The 20,810-nt window shown below is 29.0% G+C and overlaps 1 protein-coding gene across 3 annotated transcripts in view; it reads right to left on the minus strand.

Moving 5' to 3' along the window:
- Positions 1-20,810, minus strand: part of LOC136989935 (uncharacterized) — a 95,643-nt gene that overhangs the window by 49,867 nt on the left and 24,966 nt on the right. For all 3 annotated transcript variants that reach the window (XM_067288253.1, XM_067288245.1, XM_067288258.1), the window contains exons 2-4: positions 15,814-15,883; positions 15,266-15,361; positions 5,321-5,414 (exon numbers count right to left, since the gene is read on the minus strand). The gene's annotated coding sequence lies outside the window, so the exon portion shown is untranslated. The remainder of the gene's footprint in view (positions 1-5,320; positions 5,415-15,265; positions 15,362-15,813; positions 15,884-20,810) is intronic.

The raw sequence follows: 20,810 nt of genomic DNA on the forward strand, positions 1-20,810 counted from the left end.
TTTCTATAAACTTCAAACTTAAATGGGAATATTAATCCTGCTGCTATTAACTCACAAAATCCGCCATAAGTAGCATTTTTCATCATATCAGCAAAATATTCGTCAGGTGTTACGTAGTTATCACCATTCCTGTCGTGGGTCATAATTGAAAACTTTCTCCAGTCATTAACCACATATCTGACAATTTCTGAACGCACCTCCATCGCTCTATCTTGTGTTCCGTACATTAAATAAGAGAGAGCACAAAACAAACATGCACCGTCACCAACAATAGGGACGACAGTACATTCTTCAACTTCTCCATTAACGTTCAGATTTTCTTTAGCCATTTTAAAAAAAGCTAACCGACAAAACCTACTAACGCCATCTATTGTCAACATTTAGAACTAAAATTATTTTGTTCGTCTTAATTTATTCGTTCCATTAGGTACTGATAGGTTCAAACTAATACATTTACATCCTCCATCATCCCTTATTTTATCTCCATGGGGGTTGAATTTATCAAAATCCTATTTAAGCGGACGTCTTCGTCATAGTAGCTGCAATCTTTAATTTCAGTTCAATCAGTCGAAAATCTAAGAAGATTTATACAAACTTTCATCCCCTATTTTATCCCCTCAGGGTGGAATTTAGCAAAATCCTTTCTTAGGGGATCCCTACGTCATAGTAGCTTTATGCATGCAAAGTCTCAGCCGGATCGGTTTCATACAAACTTTCATAGAAAGTTTCATACAAACTTTCATCCCCTATTTTATCCCCTTGGGAGTAGAATTGATCAAAATCCTTTCTTAGCGGATGCCTACATCATAACATCTACCTGCATGCCAAATTTCAGCCCGATCCGTCTAGTGGTTTGGGCTGTGCGTTGATAGATCACTATGTCAGTCAGTCAGTCACCTTTGAGTTATATATATTTAGATATCATATCCATAAACATGTAAGATAGAAGCTACTACATATCAAGGTGACAATACAATTCACAATTATACTGTCACCAAAAATTCCAAATTGCTACTTTTCTCAAAAAATATACATTTTTTTTTATTTCATTTAAAAATTTCTAGTTGAAGACTTTAATTAATATGACATTCATTGGTACCCTTTGCCTGCTACTGTCTGTAACAACATCTATCATATAATTGAAATAATGACAGTAATTTAAACTATTGTATTGTGAGCAATTAACAATTAAAACAATTGACATTTAACGTACCAAAATAAGACTGATGACAATAACTAATAATAATTGTACATCATCAGCCAAATGTTAAGGCTAACAATACATAAAGACAGCTTAAGAATATCTCTTTACCAAAAAATAGTAATAACTAAATTCTGATTACAGAGTGCAAAATTTTGTAAGTGTATTTTCACTTATTAATTTTGAACCATTAATTTAATAACATTAAATAACTGATAACAATATCTGTGATTACAATAAGTGAAATCTACTGTATTTGTAATTTGTTGCTACTATGAATGAGGTCTGACAATTAACTTTATGAATTCAGTGTGGTAAAAGTACTACATACCTCATTGTTGAATGTCACTTCGCTTGCCTTCAAAGCAATCTCCTTAAAATATGATGCACTGATGCCAGTGCCTTGTCCATGCTCCAAAAAAATTTTGAAACTGGTTTTGTGGAATGGTTTTCAGTGCTGTCATTGTATTACTTTTGTTCTCAAAATGCTTTCCTTTCAATATTTTCTTTATCTTTGGAAACAGGAAAAAGTCATTGGTGGCTAGATCTAGTGAATAGGGAGGAGTTCCAACACAGTTATTTGTTTATTAGCTAAAAATACCCTCACAGACAATGCTGTATGAGCAGGTGCATTGTTGAGATACAAGAGCCATGAGTTGTTAGCAAACAGTTTGGGTCCTTTCCATCTTACTTTTTCACGCAGCCTTACAACCTTCCCTATTCATCGGATCTAGCTTTCAATGACTTTTTTCTGTTCCCAAAGATAAAAGAAATATTGAAAGGAAGGAATTTTGATGAAATTAATGACATTAAAGTAATATGACAGCAGCAATGAAGGCCATTTCATAAAACCAGTTCCAGAATTGCTTCACAGCATGGTGCTGACACTAATGCATAACTTTCCAAGGGGACTACTTTAAAGGTGATCACAGTAAAATTCAACAATGAGGTACATAGTACTTTTACCATGACGAGTTCACAAACTTAATTGTCAGACTTTGTATGAATGACAATTAAGTTTGTGAACTCATCACATATATGTATACATGTGTGTATATGTGAAATAATAATTCTTCACAATTTTAACCCACTATAGAATGAGTTACTACTAGCATTTTTTAAATTAAGGAAAATATAATGTTTTAAGTTATTCCTATACTGATATTTCAGCAAACAAAATTAAATCTTTGGTATGAATTAAACTAAAATTTCCACACAAAATAAAAAAATGATCAACTAATTTAAATCAATTTCCAAGTTATCAAATTATTATATATTACTGAACATATATAAACAATTTGTTTGCTATAAATATATATTATTCTATTAGAATATGGCAGAAATTTCTTTCACTATGTAAATGTTTTCAAAATACAGTGGGTGATCGGTTAACGAACAAATCAGATAATGAACACTTTCGCAAAAGATTTTTATGTTTGGACAATGAACACCACACAGAACAAACACAAGAAGAAGCGACATAAAATAATGAATACCAATTGGTCTTCCCTTGTCTTCGGGCAATAATTTGAAACTTTTCAGAGTGCGGGAGACATCGACATCAACGCTCAACCCGGTATATACTGATCGGATAGTATTCCTCCAAACTTTGAAACTCTCCTTTGAAATTCTAGTCTTTTATTTTTCTGACAGAAACAATTCTTTTATAGTACTTGCAAGACTGTCGGGTGGGTACTCATTAAGTTTTGCATCAGTTTTTATTTTCAAAAGGTGAGAGTATAATAGCAAAAGTAGAGAGCGGGCAGAAGATGTCTGGTGTTGCTGGGCAGTATGGCTTATACAGGTCTACAGTAGGCCGCAGTTCAATCTTATCTAAGAAAAATACAGTATAATCAAGAAAACTCAAGCAGCTAAGGAGTAACAAAAATCACATCTGAGAAATAAAGAACGTTGAAGAGCTCATAATAAAACCTGAAACTGATCTGATGACAGAAGAATGCCAAGAACTCTTGAATGAAGAACACCAAGAAACTCAGCGAGATATGTTTTCTTCTGAAAAAGAGGATTAATGTCGATATCTGCTATTAAACATCTTTTAAAGAAGTGGTAAGATGTCAGAACAATGGTCTTAGAATGGCATCCAAACCAGGTTGAGGTTAATAGGTTTGGGGATCTCTACAATTACAATGCTATTAATTACTTCTGAAAAATTCTGAAGAGAGAGAAAAGCAATCGACATTAGACAGATTCTTTAACCCCCACAAACAGAAAAAACATGACTAATAAAAATGCAAGACTGTGTATATATGTATTTTTATTATTACATATAAATAAACATAGTAAGAAAGTATATATTTTTATTTTTTGGGGTCTCCAGAACTAATTAATCAAATTCCCATAAAAACCTATGGTAATCAGTTAACGAACAATTCAGATAGTGAACAATGTCTTGGAACGGATTATGTTCATTAACCAATCACCCACTGTATATATAATAATGTACGGATAAGAACATGTAATTATTGTATATTATTCATTATTAAAAATATATATATATTTTTTAATATATATATATGTTTATAACTAATACTTTAATTTTACAATTTTTCCTGATAAATATATAATTATATAACTAAATAATATAAATCAAAAAACTTTCTTTTCAATCATGTTAGCAATTCAGAATTTATGTCTTAGTGTATAATGAAAATTAATATACAGTCAAACTTTCATATTACAAACTTCTATGTAGTGAATTTCTCTGTATAAACATATTTTTGCAATGTACACTGCTCTTTAGCCATTTTTTTAATTTGTAAGGAATATCAATCATTAAAAATCAAGTTACTCTATTTCGATCAAGTTTAAATTTAGATTCAATTTCAAGTGTCAATCTGTAAACACTTTGTATAACTGTGACCCAAGTATGAGAAATACTGGTTGTTAGCTTTTAAAGCCATCATGTAATCTACCCCCATGTGTAAGTTACCACCAGTTATAAAGAAGAGAGAGAAAGATTATCTATCATTGAAGCATTTGGACCTAAATGATTTATAATTAACGAATGTCAAAAATGTTAGAACGGTGATAATTTTGACAACTGCTAGACTAATTTTTGAGGTTAGTGAGATTTTATTTTATTTAATAAGTTATCCAGTTGAAGTTTGAAGAACTGTTTATATAGTGTTTAAGCATTACTAAAAAAATCAATGTGTTGCAGGAAGTTGATAAAGGCTAAAAAAGAAACACATTGAAGCAAAGTTTGGAATTCCGGTGAGTAGTTTATCAACCATACTGACAAATCACAAATTAACTTTGAAATTAGCCAATGATGCAAGACCTACAGCAAAATGTGCTAGAACCTGTGTTTACCTCAATGTTGATGAAGCAGTTTTAATGTTCTTACTAAGTGTGAAGCATATTACGAAGAGAACATTTTTTAATTGTTCAATGCAACAAAAAATTACATATTTTTTTTTACAAAACTAACTTTTAAGTATTTAACACATAAATGTAAAATTACTAAAAATTAAAATTACATTTATGTTATTAGTGTATATTAGGTTTATATTAATTTAAATGATATAAAACAATAAAAAAAATTACATTAAAATAATACTTTATTTACCTAAAAAGGTAATTTCTGTACAACGAAATTTCCCTATAACAAATTTTTCAGGATTTAACAACTTTGATACGTAGAAGTTTGAATGTATTTCACATAGATTTTTAATTCTATCAACTTTCTATGAAATTCATTACATTTCTAAATTATCAGAAAACTAGTAATTTTACTGATTTACAATAAACTTTATTGGAAGTAACATTTCAATAATCAATTCTCATTTTCTATGCAGGAAGTGAAATGCTTTCATAGACATCGTTATTGTAATTTAATACAACATGCATGTTTCTATGGTGTTAAAAATCCAAATACTATTGTGGCTAATTGTTACCAATATGATATCTGTATTCTAATCTTTGTATGCTTCTATACAATTTCTGAATAATTAATGATTTTATAGTTAACATTTAAATGATTTTTTGTAAAGCTTAAAAAAATAAATGTTCATTTTTGTATTACAAATTTATTTCTTCAAATATTTAACAATTATTTTATTTATTTATATGAGAGAACCAGGAAATTATTACACTTACCTATGTCAGTATTTTACTTTTTCACTTTTTGTCTTTATTACCAAGTTTTGCTTTAAAGCTTTTGATATGAAGTGTTGATTTCTTTTTTTAATTTCTGAAATTAAAATATATAGAAATATATTAAAAATATTTATTATTTTGGATACTTTGTCAAAACAATCGAGTAAAGTTTGTTAAACAAAAAGTTTCGTTGAACACTGAAGATTATTGTTATTTTATTAAGTCTTTAAATATTTAAAGTTAATTCTTTTAAATAAATATTATAACTGTATATTAACTTAGGTTCATATGAATATGATATATTCAAACATTATAGTATATAAATAAACACAGATAATAACAATCTTATGATGTTATAAAAATATAAAAGAAAAGATTTAATGCATATTCACTTATTTATGAGTACTCTCGGCAATTTAAATTTAGTAATAGGCAATAATTAAATTAAGTAAAATGTATAGAACTATTTATGAGTAAAAGAGTTCATACAACTCAAGTATTAAAATCATCCAGAAACTTTTGACTTAATTGAGCGAGCTATAGTCAACTCTCCTTAAAACAAACACCAATAAAACAAATCCTCACATTAAATGAAATTTTGCAGTTACCTTGGCAAAATGCCATTGTCACAACAATAATTTTCACACAATAAAGCAAACAGAAATTTTACCAGAATATGTTAACCAAACTGAAATTGCTTTCACAACCCCCAAGAAATAACCCCTAATTTCAATAATAATTTTATTATTCACACAGAAAAGCATAAAAAACAAAGTGATACTGTTATAAATGTTCTATTTTGAGTAAAATAATTTTTTTCTAGTAAGTAAAGACAGTTTGAACTCAGATTGTAGAGTAATTCAAACATCTGTTTTACAGGGCCATTCTACTGTACTCAGAAAATAGGAGTTAAAATTTAAAGATGTTCTCCCCTTTAAATGGATGCTGTCCCATGCAAACATGTGCTAGTTTATACATGGTGAGTGCAAGTAGTGATGCTAGGTTTGGCTACTTTGTGCCAAATTTGGATCCTTTTTTCATTCTTTTGGCACTAAAAAATATTTTATATTTTTCAAAACATCTTCAACAGTAAAAAATCACAAATTTCTTTTATCTTTGTTTTGTTTAACCACTTTGATATACTGCTCTATATTTAAATGGCAAATACAGTCTTCTTCTCATTCTGCCTGATTTGAAAATCATTTAATCATTAAATTTTATTTACAAAAATAAATTAATTTTATTTAACTTTATTTAGTGAATTAACGCAAACTATTACAATTTAGAGATTTTGATTGTTATTAATCCTTAGCTCCATAAATTTTACAACCTTGACCTTAACCCTGAAAATTGTTAATACAAATTTTCAATAAAGCAAACTAACTACTGTTTCCCTAGCAATTCATATTAACATAAGTTGACTGTATACAAAAATGCCTTTAAATTTATTTTTAAACTGGATTAAAATAGTCTAGTTTACATGCATTTTAATGAACTGAAGTTGTTTAGCAGGCAAAATACGTCCTTATATACATATATGAATATATACATAAACAAACATCTCAAAGTCCAATGTTTTAATCATAAACCAAATAATTGCCATCAAATTAAATCAAGCTAAAAATAGCCAAATTTAATATGACAATCATTTGGTTTATGATCCTTGAATATGTATATATATAATATGTTTAAAAAATTTCATAAGAAAGAGTTCTAGACCATTATATATAACATAAATTTTTGATGTTTATTAATAAAATAATTTAATCAATAAATTATTTATTAATAGAGGTATATTAAAATATACCTCTATCTATCAAGGATACAAATAAAATGTAAAAAAACTAACTAGCATAAATTTTCATATTGATATAATTAAAAAAAATAAACTCAATACATTTTTCAGTTAAATATATGAAAATAGCTTTCACAAAGGGTATATGTTTTTAAATGAAGGCCTTGGAGAGAACTGGTAGAACATACGGACCAAAAAATTCATTTTTTATATCTTGAATTATTTTACATGTTAAAAGAAGATACAATGTCAAATTTGATGTTTGACATTCTTTACAAAAGATGGGAAACAAAGGAATTATATCTTATTCCTATAATGAATATTTAACTTATTTAGTCCAATTTCAAGCGTTAAAGCTATAGTTTTGTAATGTAACTTAAAATGGAAAAAATAGAATTCAGAAAACTAAATACCAAGAATGAAAAATCAATGTACTAATTCTCTTTTGATATTGTTGTACATTGTTTTGCAACCACCAGAAACTTATCTGCAGCCAATACTAATTAATAAGATTCAAGTCAGATAAAATACATTAGATTAAACCTGGTCGAAGTTGCAATGTAAAATAAGATACAGTGGTGCCTCATATAATGTACTTAATCCGTTCCAGGTGCACGTCCGTTAAGTGAAACGTCCGTTATACGAAACGCATTTTCCCATAGAAATACATGTTAAAACATCTAATTCGTTCCGCAGCATAAAATAACCATACTGTATCATAAAAAAACGAACTTGGGATGAGTTCTTTTATTCCTCCGCGTAACTCTGTGCGAGCGACATCCATTTAAAAATTCCTGCAGAACGCGTTCCTAAATTCCAGTGGGAGTGCGCACCGTCGAACGGCAAAAACAGCCGCTTGTAGCAGTAGTTTACGGTAAAAAGCAACATGGCGTCTTCCGTGGCTCAGATAGTTTCATTTCCGGGTCCATTATGTGGTTTTATGAATGAAAATTTAAAAATTGTGACAGCGTGAGTTAGTGCACGCGGTGATGTAAGTGTCTTTACGAATTTTTTTCGAATGGTAGCCAGCATTCTAATTTTTTTCGTGGCTATTTTGAATGCTCTTTCAACAAATAATCCATTTTATGGTTAAATTTTACAATTGGGACTCTTCTTTTGCCTTTAAAAGCTCATATTTTAGAATTATAGATTCCTCCATCACGATACTATCGATAGTGCGAGCGCTGCCATCTTTCTTTCACCATTATTCCTAAATGCCTACAAACAGCAGCGCATGCCCGTAGTAGTGGAGACACAGAGCGACTGCTATTAAAGAACGCACCCATGGAGCAGTCGCCAATTATGCCGGTTGCTCGAGTCATGTAATGGCCAAACAGAAAGTCCGTTGTTCACAGTGTCCGTTATTCGAGGCGTACGTTATACGAGGCACCACTGTATTCTGAATTATTTTTTGAAGGATCTGAAATGTAAGAGAATTGTACAAATGAATTAAATTGTAAAAATTTTTTTTGTAAATGTTAGAAAGATTTTTAATAGAAATCTACCTAATTATTATCTAATTGCATAATCTGGAATTGAATAATCCAACTTGAAAAGTATTCTAAAAATTAGATTTGAATCTTCTCAACTTTATCCAGAAATTTTGTGCCCAAATTGGTGAAAAATAAAACTAACTGTTGAAACAAAGATTAAAAATGACAAAAATAAAACTACTGTATTTCAAGATTTAAAACATAGAAAAAGTACAACTTTCTAGGGAAAAATTAGGATAAGTAGGAGAAATTTAAAATAGCAAAAATCATCACTTGGAGAAAGATATTTGATAAAAAGCAGTCTGTAGTATAATTATTTGATAAAATATACTCACATTAACAAAGAAAGGAAAGAGAGTCTATACCTCAATTTTATTTATTTATTTTTAATGTGAAAATTTCTTATGTAAAAAATTGTCACTCATTATTTACCAGAAAAATAATCCTGGATAGGTTATGGTCTTTATTTTTTAACATTTACAATTAGTGAATATGTGGAAACAATTTTTAAAAAAATGCAAAATATAATGGAAAATGTTAATTACAATATAAAATTAAGAACTTCCTAATGTATTATGATAAAAAGGCAGCAATTAATACTTTTTTAACTTTTTTTAGCTTTAGATCCTTTAACACAGTGTTTCCTAAACTTTTGACATCTGCGTACCCCTTCTATAATTTTCGTAATGCTGAGTACCCCTCATCAAAAAAAAATTGCATATACTTTAATAACAATCAAAATATATTTATTTTTTCCTTTTTTAGTACATAAACAAAATAATAATAAATGAAAAATTAAATTTATTCATAATAAAATATAAATAAAAGTTACATTATAAATAACATTTATTAGGATCAATGAGAAGGATGAAATTGTTTATGTTGAGACAACAGATCATCATAATTTGGTTCCCTGGTTGTTAATTTTAATCCGAGATGCGGTTCCACATTCAAAAGTCTGTTCCTTTTTTTTCGACTTAATGTCTACAAATGCTGAAAAATCAACTTCACATAGATTTGAAGTTGGAAAAGGCAAGATGTATTTTAGGACTTTCTGTTAAAACCGGATACACATGTTGCATTTGTAACCAGAATGATTTTAAAGTACACTCCTTATGTTTATTTTTCAAGAATCCATCTGAAGCTAATTCCAACAATTACTCGTCTTCCACATGAGACAAACCTTCTGGCATGGATGTTGTATTAATGTTGAACGGATGTCTTATCCAATCAATATTTTTGTTTAAATCAAGAAAATAGTTTTTTAGGTCCACTTGTAAACTCTTTATATGCTGTGTTATGCATTTCAAAGTATCAGCATCAATTTTAGCAGCCGAACTTGTTATAAACTCATGAAGAGAGGAAAATGAGTCCAATTCTCCATTATCAACTCTCTTTTGCCATAAATTTAGTTTTGCGATGGTAGCATTTACTTTATCTTGAACATGAAACAATGAAATTTCTTTACCTTGCAATGATAAGTTGAAGCAGTTTAAAACAGAGAATATATCTGCTAAGTATGCCTGTTTACAAAGCCATTTCCAGTCATCTAAACAATTTCTCAGCTCAAATCTATCATTAAGAAAAACTTGAAGTTCATGCCTAAGTTCAAATAATCGGTTTAGAATTTTCCTTCGAGATAGCCAACAAACATCGGTATGAAAAAGAAGCTAAGTATGACTACTTTCCATTTCTTCACACATTTCTGAAAAAAGTCATGCATTCAAAGGACGGCCTTTAATGTAGTTAATGATTTTTGTGCTTTCATCCAAATCTTTCTGTATATCAGTGGGCATGTTACATGTTGCCAAAGTCTCTCTCTGTGTATGCAACAATGTGAGGATATGACATTTGGGGCAACATTTTGAATTCTTGCAACAAGCCCTTTATTAATTCCGACCATACTTTTTGCTCCATCTGTGCTTATTCCAGCATATCTATTTCAATCAATTTTGTTCTCTTGCATAAATTTATTCATAACTTTAAGATATCTTCTCCTATTGTGTGATCTGATAAAGACTGGCAAAATAAAAAGTCGTCATGAATTTCTTGATCCTTTTTGTATCTAACAAATGCCATAAGATTTGCAAAATTTGCAATATAAGTGGATTCGTTGACTTGCTATGCATAATAACGACTTTTAGAAATATCAGACAATAACATCTGTTTTACATTATTAGACATATCAATGATTCATCGATGAACCGTATTATTTGAAAGGGGAATACAGTCAAAAGTTTGTTTCGCTCTACCTCCTATCATTACTTTTGCCATTATCTTGACTGCAGGATTGATTAAAGTTTTGCCAATTGTCTCCATTGCACTACATTTCACAATTAAAAGCGACACATGATACTAAACTTCTAGGATTTTTTTGATTGTCACCTCCTGTCAAACCCCACATTACTTTTCAAGACTGATTTAAATCCTTAAGTTGTAACGATGGTGGACTGCACGCCGATCTCTTTCATAAGCAAGAAACGAGAAAATTAACATCCAGGCGTTAAGTGTTAACGAATATCGCTATAATCACTAGCGCTTTCGACGAAACTATTTTCGTCTTCCTCAGGTGGATAAAAACGAATAAAATCCTTTTTCGAATCAAAAAATTTTCGAAATGCAAAAACCGCTTTAGAACTTTGGAACACACTCACCGATGGAACAGAGCGAGAAGAAATTTAAATGTGCGCGCGTGGTGACGTAGCGCATGCGCTATAAATTACTGAGATGTGGAGCTAGAGGTGTTGTTTTAATCTGTTATATAAGTTAACCCACATAACAGGCAAATCAAGCGTGGGCGTGTTGCACGGATTTAGTGCAGCGGTAAGTAAGGCCTCCCACATAAACACGATGCTTCTGTTATTACAATGCCTGAGCATCATAACCTGGTCCCATAGCGGAGTGTATGAGTGCTGTAACACCATTCTTGCTAGTTCGGTGTCTGCTTTGCCTGCCCTGATGGAAAGTTGGTGTTCGGAAATACGACAGGCCAACATTCTGGTTGTCGCACCAATGTAGTGGGTGCGAATACCAGAAGCAGTATTTTTCAATGGGATGGAGTAAACTCCAGACCTCTCTAGTAAGGAGGTAGCATCCCTGTCGTTGCACAGTAGTCTCCTAAGATTTGGCCACGGGGAGACTGGTAGAAAGAGCGCATGTTGCCTAAAAACACGGCAAATACGTATGGTGACTCGGCCACAGAACGGTAATGTGGAAAGGACTACCGTGCGTTCGTTTGGAACGTGTAAGGTCGTGGGAGGAAAGAGCAATTTTTTGACCTTGTTTAGGAGGTACCTGTACTTGGCATTAGTGTACCCCGCCGCGTTTACTGCTGAGCGAATGGCATTAAGCTCAATGTTGACAGCCGTTTGACTGGAAGCTAACAAAAAAGCCCTTCTAATTAATGGGGCGATAGCTGCATTAACATAATGCTGTGGCTGGAATGCTATAGCAGGGATTAAAGGTGGTAAGCAGTTGAATTTATGGAACACGGAGTACGATAAAGTTCCCAGGGATTTGGAGATGTTTAGATCTAAAAACGCAATAGCCCCTTCATTTTCTTTTTCCCAGGTAAAGCTGATGGTAGAATAATTTGATTGCCCACGCCCACGCTTGATTTGCCTGTTATGTGGGTTAACTTATATAACAGATTAAAACAACACCTCTAGCTCCACATCTCAGTAATTTATAGCGCATGCGCTACGTCACCACGTGCGCACATTTAAATTTTTTCTCGCTCTGTTCCATCGGTGAGTGTGTTCCAAAGTTCTAAAGCGGTTTTTGCATTTCGAAAATTTTTTGATTCGAAAAAGGATTTTATTCGTTTTTATCCACCTGAGGAAGACAAAAATAGTTTCGTCGAAAGCGCTAGTGATTATAGCGATATTCGTTAACACTTAACGCCTGGATGTTAATTTTCTCGTTTCTTGCTTATCCTTAAGTTTGTTTTCAAAAAAATTGATGGGTTTATCTTTGTACTGATTGTGGTTTGTCTCAAAATGGCACTTTAAGTTGGAAGGTTTCGTGCTTTCATTTGTTAGATTTTCAAAACAAATGACAAAGTGGAATAAGCTCTTTTTCATCTCCAGTCCATGAAAATCCAATTTAAGATATTCTTTGTCATACTTGCAAGTTTTCCTTGCTTTTTTCTTAACAGGTTCTTTCAGAATTGAAGGTGATTCGCCATTGTTAATTTCATTATTTTCTGTTTGTTGAATGCTACTATAATCACTGATTTCTTTCGGTTTAGAAGTTCCAGATTTCAACCAATAATCCATAATCTTAAGTGTTAGGGATAAAAATTATATTTTGTAAAAATAATCGAAACAATGGGACTTACCATGCGTTTCTAAATTCGACAGCTGACTCAACAGTGAATTTTCAGTCCCTCCGTTGAACGATCTGACGTCATGTTTTGTAGAAAAAAGAAATGCTTTCGTTGAGAGTAGTGTTGAGAAGTTGCTTTTCGAGATGGCTGACTTAAGTAATGAGAAGGTGGCAATTGTGACTGTTTTGTTAAATAGTATTTCTGAGAGTAGAGGGGTTATGAGATGTTTTTTAAATAAAAAACCAAAGCTAATGAGGATATTCCATTTCTATATGCTGCTGTAATTGAAAACTCGAAAAAAGCCAAAATAGAAGGCTATGTGGAAAATATCGTTCCTAGATATAGTGATATGGACTTTAGGTCTCATTTTCGTCTTTCTAGAAGCACTGTCAAAGTAAGTCTCTGCTAAGAATTGTTAGTTGTAGTAACTCTCTACAGAAAAATTGTTTTATTTGGTATTTTTAGCTTTTTATTAATACTAAAGCACATAACAAACCTTTCCTATTAGAAAAATCACACAAAAGCTAAAAATACACACATACATGCTGTAACAGTTCAATGTGTAGATACTGGAGGTTTTTGTGTGACACTGTTGTCTGGGCCATAGGGTAGAGGAATGCACAGAATCACAATGCCCGGCAAAACCACAAACAAGTAACAAAGTTTTTTATCATTTTTCTATGTTTCTAATCAGAAAAAAGTAAACTGCTTGTTGCACCAGGTGCAGCCAAAGCGCGGTGCAGCGTGTACCCCCACTAAACTCTTCCCGTACCCCTGGGGTACGCCTACCATACTTTGGGAAACACTGCTTTAACACATTAAGCACACTGGGCCATGATCTTTCTTATGGACAAAACTGTACAAAAATTATGGCTATTTAATATAATTTTGTCTTTATTGTTAAAAAACATTTTTTTTCTCGATTTTTAAGCATGTTGCAAAATTACCCCACCTGGTCCGAATGATTTTATCCTGATCATGTCATGCCATCTTTTATGCTCATCAAGTTCTAAATTGAACAGAACTTCTATCACATAAATACATAAATTCTAGGTTGCATAAATGGACTGACTCAAATCTAAGAAGAATAGAATAATCACTAAAATAATACACTTACTGTTTTGTTCACTAACCGAAAATAAAGATTGTTTCTCAAATATTTGTTTTTGTGCTTTATATTCCATGATATTGTACCTATTAACATTCATTGTGCAAGAAAAAAAACATTAGAAAAACAAACTGAATATTTCTCATATTTTATAGGTAAAAAAAAAATTAAATTTCTATTAGCATTCTATCATTAAAAAAATTTACTGAGTTAAGTGCAATTTTCATTTCCACAGGCCATGCTCTAACTATTTCCATTATGTTTACATGGCTAGCTTGTTCCTCTGAAATAACACAGCACAAATTTTAATGTATAGTGTGAGTTACGTTCCTGCAATACACACACTATACACTTGGCCCGAATTATACATATTTGACGCAGCAATTAACCCAGGGCATGAAATTGGCCTGGGTTAATTGCTAGGTGTGTTGTATATTTGCAAAGCACCCAGCAATGTGCAACACATGGCACATAATGTGTTAAATATACAAAGTGATTGAAGATGGTTGTACAAAACTTCAATGACTTCTCCACAACAAAATGTGACAAAAATGAATAATCAACAAGGGTAGTAGTACCATGCACTTTCAAGATTGCCTGCAGAGATTCCATCCCAATCCCATCTCATTGTTTTGTTTAACAAATACCAATACAATTGGATAAACAAAACAACAAAAATAAAATTAATGACTGTACAGTATTAATTTTACTAATGTAGTTGCATAGGAAGTTATGCATGAAGAATTAGATGCAACTTCTTTTGTTGACTTTGAAAACCATTTTCAAAGGTCACTTATGTTTCATTTATACTGATGTTTCTGTTTTTGCTTTCAAAATCTCTTTTAACCTGTATATCAATGCTAATGTTCAACAGTTATATGTTGATTCGTTAAAAATGTTATATAACAATGTTCTATTGTCCATTAAATTTTTAAATTGAAATATTTTTGATAAAAATTAATAATACCAAATAACTTCAAGTCCAATCAACATGCCAAAATACAATTCCATATGTAAAACAATAACATGATTTCATCCATATATCAATACTTTCAAGAAAAAAAAAAAAAGAAATGCATTCATAATAAGCCCATGTCAATAAAAATATTGTAGTTGATGGAGAATTTAGTTAAATGTTTTTATTATGGAATAATTGTATATATTTCATCAAACAGCAGTAAGAAATTACTATATTAGCAAAAATTCTTATCAAAACACTTACATTGATTGATAACTGCTTTACTATTATTGTGTTTGTCAGGATATCATTTAAGGCAAAAATACTTGTATTTTCTAGTAATATCTTCTATTGTTGCATCTATATAAATACAAATATTTCTTTATATTTATCTGTGCATAAAAATAAAATACAAATAAATTTCTACCATAATATACAAACATTATGTTCAAAATAAAAGAAGCACAAGAAATGAGATTCTTAAATTTCATCAAAATTCAAATAACTTTTTACAGAAACGTGGAAAATGACATATTTTATTAGTGTAGTTTGCTTGAAAATTAGTTTTTAAGAACTCTAAATTATTCACTTAAAAATATATCTTGTTATATCAACTGTTTTATTTTCTTTAAATTAAATGTAAACAATGCTTAATATTTAAATGTTTTTGGGCTCATTCTTACCTTCAGAAATTCTAAAATAATATTTAAAACAAATTCCAACAGATTATTTAATTATCTAAAAACATTCTGGTCAATATTGTTTTTATAATACAAATTTTATCACATCAAGTTCAAAACATTCAAACTCACTAGTTCAGAATTCCAAAATGCTTAAGTAGCAAAATCATCTGGTCCCTTTAGCAATGGATTAATCATCTTCCTATAAAATTATATATTGAAATCATTAAAAATATAAACAAACAATAAAGAATTACTGTATAACAATATTTCAGAAATAATATTTAAAAAATTATTAAATGATACCAATTAATTAACAAAAAAAAAAAAGCAAACAATATTAGAATTTTAAAGGTAATTTTAACTAATAACATTATTTTAAAGTAGACATAATTCTATATTATACAGAAGTAATCATTTCATTAGTTTTTAATTAATTTGATGTAAAATGGGCAAAAACATTGAGTTTGAAAAGTAAATCTACATTTCTCTTTATTTTGTATAAAAATCAATGTTATAAACAATTATTTAACAAGAATTTCATAAATTATAATTAACAAAATATAGAAAACAAATGAAAACAATATGTATCTTCTCAATGATTTATTATAAAAGATAATAGAATATATATTTATTGGAAGAAAAAAAAAAAAAACCAGAAATATTGAAATCAAATGTAAAAATCACTCATTGATATCAATAAATTTCATATAAATTTAATTTAACCTTTTGAATCAAACAATATTTTATTATATACATTGCATATATTTTCAATACAGTTCTCATGGATTGATAGTAGAGCTCAACACAATACAATTGTCACAATTACCTAGTATCATGATAAGCATTTGCTGAGCAGAGTGGAATCAAACCCTGATTCATTTGAGCCTAGTTCAAGGATTATGGCCAATTCACAGCCTTCATACAAAAAATAAAGAAACAGTCATATAAATAACTCTATTATTTGATATCTAATTATTAAATTAGCCTTTTAACAGCCCAATAATTCAGAAGATCATCTGATTGTGATTAAAGAATTGTCAAATCTCAAACCAAAGCAAGAACTAGGCAACTATACATATCTACAACATGTTTTTGAAAGACAATAGCATTTGAGGAATTTGGCATCATCCAAATCCTACAAAGGATTGCTTCAATCCAATAAATAATGGTTATGAAGATTACTAAGCCAATTAACTTACTCAGTAATACTTATTCAGTCTATTTTTGTACTATTCTTCCCTTATTGAATAATGAAAATCTCTTTTATCAGAATCTATCCTGACCATCTTATTGACTTTTGAAACACAGTTTACAGACAAAAACCACCTCTATAGATGGTTTACTTTCCTGATTCAAAGTTAACCTCAATTCTTAATTCAAATATGGGTCATTTTGCATTCTTTGTATGGTAAAATTTGAACTGTGGTTACTGCATGTTTCAGATTGGTTGCTGATATGAACATCTCTCATATACAAGTCCCAAACTGTGGAAATTTAATCATTCTTTATATGACCCTTATGTAAGATCTTTTGAATTTAATCAGAATGTTAATGGGTGAGAAATGAAATATCCTGTGTCTGACAGGAGCGGCAACACTGACAAAAACAGAAAAGAACTGGGAGAAAGCTGGCAACACTAATTTCGAATGTTCAAGGGGACACAAAGGGCAAACTCAATCAGTGCAATCCCAACTTTAATAATATATTTTTAATTTTTGAATTTTATTTGAAGATTAGAAGAATTCTTGTTTAATGTATTTTGAATACCACTTTTTTTGGACTTGAAACCTTCTGAGTGAACAGAAAGAATGAATCCAACCATGTGGCCAGCACAATCCACAATCAATTTGTTTCAAATAATATTTATGAATTTTATTGTAAAATTTCATATAATTTCATAATGTAAATTATTTCTGAAACATTATGCATTACATTCCGACACAATTATTGGCTCCTTCTCATTCATTATCCCTTTTCAATATAGATTATCAATTTTCATTAAAATAAAACTATTACTATTTTGAAAACATAATAATCTATATAAATATAATATATTTCAACGTTAAAGTATTTATCACATATTTTAATTTTTATTATTTTCATGAAATAATATTCATTTGTATTGTAAAATATCTTTTTGCAATGTTCTCACATACAAAAATTGATAATCATCAAGCATAACTTTCTATACAAAATGAGAGAAAAGTGAATCAAACAGAGCAAGAATATATAATAAACAACATATTATCCTCCAATAAGACCATGTACAAACCTGTACCATTCTTCATATATGTATATATACTTTATTAGATACAAAGTATTCTGGATCTAACAGAGAAATGATCATAATAAAATATTATCCATAAAAAAACTAAAAGCCATTCATTATTATTATTGCACTAAGCTTTTCAAACTTTACAATCTCTCTGTTTATAAAATAAGTATCATTATACTTTATCTCTATGGAAATAATATGACATGTTATTTGATATATGATCTATTCTAAAAATCCTTTTGAAATCTAGTAATATATTAAAGCAAAAAAAAAAAAATGCAAATTTGGATAAAGTATCGTGTTTATGTAAGTTATAAATCTTACAAAAACTTCAATAACACCAATTTCATTTTGAGGTTAATAAGATCATTAGCATTGAAAATAAGTTTACAATGTTATTGAACAAGGAAATTTATGGATAAAAAATCTTTCATTTCAATCTTGTGAATGAAAAACTGTTGAAAATAACTACCTATTTTTACATGTAGACAGTTTCCTGATTATTCTTAGTAAGAAACTTCTTTTACTTTACATTAAATTATGACATCTTCTAATATAGCTTACAACCTCCTGCAGTTTCACAAACCACTGTTAACAGTCACCTTTCTAGAGAAGAACCAAAACTTTCATTTGTTACAATCAGTTATACAATTCAAAAACTACAATTTTCTTGTTTTCAAATTTAAAACACAATTAAATGATAAATTTTAATTATCTTTTAAAGTTTAATTTCCAGTAAAATTAAACACAAACAACTGAACATAATCTATTTAAATCATTTCTGTTTTATAGAATTAAATAAATACTTCAAAACATTCAAATAAATTAGGTTTTCCTTATTTCAAATTAAATCATAATTATATAATATGATTAAATAATTATTTTTCTCACCATAATTCAATACTAATAAACCTACTTTTAAAAATATTAAATTATTATGAAACTTGTAAATTTAATTAAGAAATAAATCTTTGATTATTTAATATTTATGTCAAATATATAATAATTTCTATATTCTAACTTACTAGATACTCGTATAATTATTACATCACACACACTATTTATATACATTACACAATCCTCTATTGTTTTGATATTAAAAATAAAATAATCATCATCACTATGTACTCAAAATCATTTAAGTTTTTTAGTTTTACTTTTATTTTTCTTAATCTGACTTTATAACATCCTGTTTACATCTAGCACTTCCTTTAATCTCTTCCATTAATTTGATACTATAAATATCTTTCCATTATTTTGAAAATTTCAATATAACTAAATTATGCTTGTTCATTCTCTTTAATTCAAACTTTATTTTTTGTATCAGTTTCTTCAGAAAAACAAGAGTTAATTTTCAATCTATACAAAAATACATAATATCAGTTATTACATGGAATGACCATATAATTAAGTCACTAAGCATATAATTGTCTTCATTCTTAAAACAAAATTAACAACACATTGACAAACATGGCACAGATTAAAATTGAGGATAAAACATTAATGAAAATACACATACATAACTGACAATAGACCAATAACAATAGAATATAATGCACATAGAGCAGAAAACATATAATTTAAATATCATTAAAAACTATTTTTTTAAATTTTTAATACTAATTTTATATTTAAATTACTTTATAATTTAAATATATTAAAAACTACAATAAAACTATTGAATAACTCCACCAAAACCTTAAAAATTTTGAAGGTTTTTGGTGGTGTTATTTAATAGTGTATAACCAGCTTTGGAAAGATTCAGATAAAAGTATTAAACAACAAACCTAAATAAAATTATTTTGCAGAAATGATTTATAACAGTAAAATGTTCAATTAGTCTAACAATATATGAAAAAAATGTTTAAGACAATAGTGAATAGGTTAATTAATTGATATCAAAATTTTCAGGCATCACTTAACAACTACATACACACTCAATTATAATAGATTTAGTATGTTGTACAGAACCAAACAGATTTAATTTCAATTAAAAACTTTCTCAATATAAAGGGAGTTTGTTTTAATGTTTCAATACTAATTCTGAATCAGATAAGAATGTTAAAGTTTAACTACTATTAATACCATTAATAGAAAATGAAATTTATAAATAAAATTTAAATACAAGATTAATTTAAAAAATACAATCTATTTCATATTATCTCTCAAAAACTTTTTTAATAATACCTAATATTTTCCTATGTTACCCTGTTATTGTAATGTTTTTTTATTTTAAAAAAAGTTTATATCTATCAAATAATTTTTTAAGTGATTGAATTTCAGATATATATCAAATTATATCAAACACAGTAATTTCAGATGATTTTATCTGTTTACTGTATCAAATATAAAGAATTATAAGTTACAATCCTTAAACATTTTCAAAACACAATATTTTATGTTTCAGCTAAATGTTGTATGATAAGTTAAATTTACATTTCAATGGATAGGTCACAACTCTTGGGAACTGCAAAATACAGTTCTGAATAACATCACAGTTCCACATGCAGAATGGGTGTTGGTGACTAAGTAAAGATCAGAAAACATGAAATTTGTTAAATTATTTATTATAATTTGCTCGTGTATATACATAAAATTTTAATTACTGCATCATGATTTTTTCCTGTAAATAATTTTTCCTGTATTTAACTTTATAAACTCAATAAAATTATATTTGATTGCTATTATTAAATACAATTATACTACATTATATAATTAAAAGCAATTACAATTTACAATATCAAAGCATAAAAAGTAAATTTGAATAAAGCACTCAAGTTTTAATTAAATGTCATTTGTTCAGAATCATAAACGTAATTTTATTTTCAAATAAAATGTCTGGTAACCAAAT

The sequence above is a fragment of the Centruroides vittatus genome, unplaced genomic scaffold (genome assembly GCF_030686945.1).
Source record: "Centruroides vittatus isolate TY-2023 unplaced genomic scaffold, ASM3068694v2 contig_1309, whole genome shotgun sequence".
NCBI classification, from domain to species: domain Eukaryota; kingdom Metazoa; phylum Arthropoda; class Arachnida; order Scorpiones; family Buthidae; genus Centruroides; species Centruroides vittatus.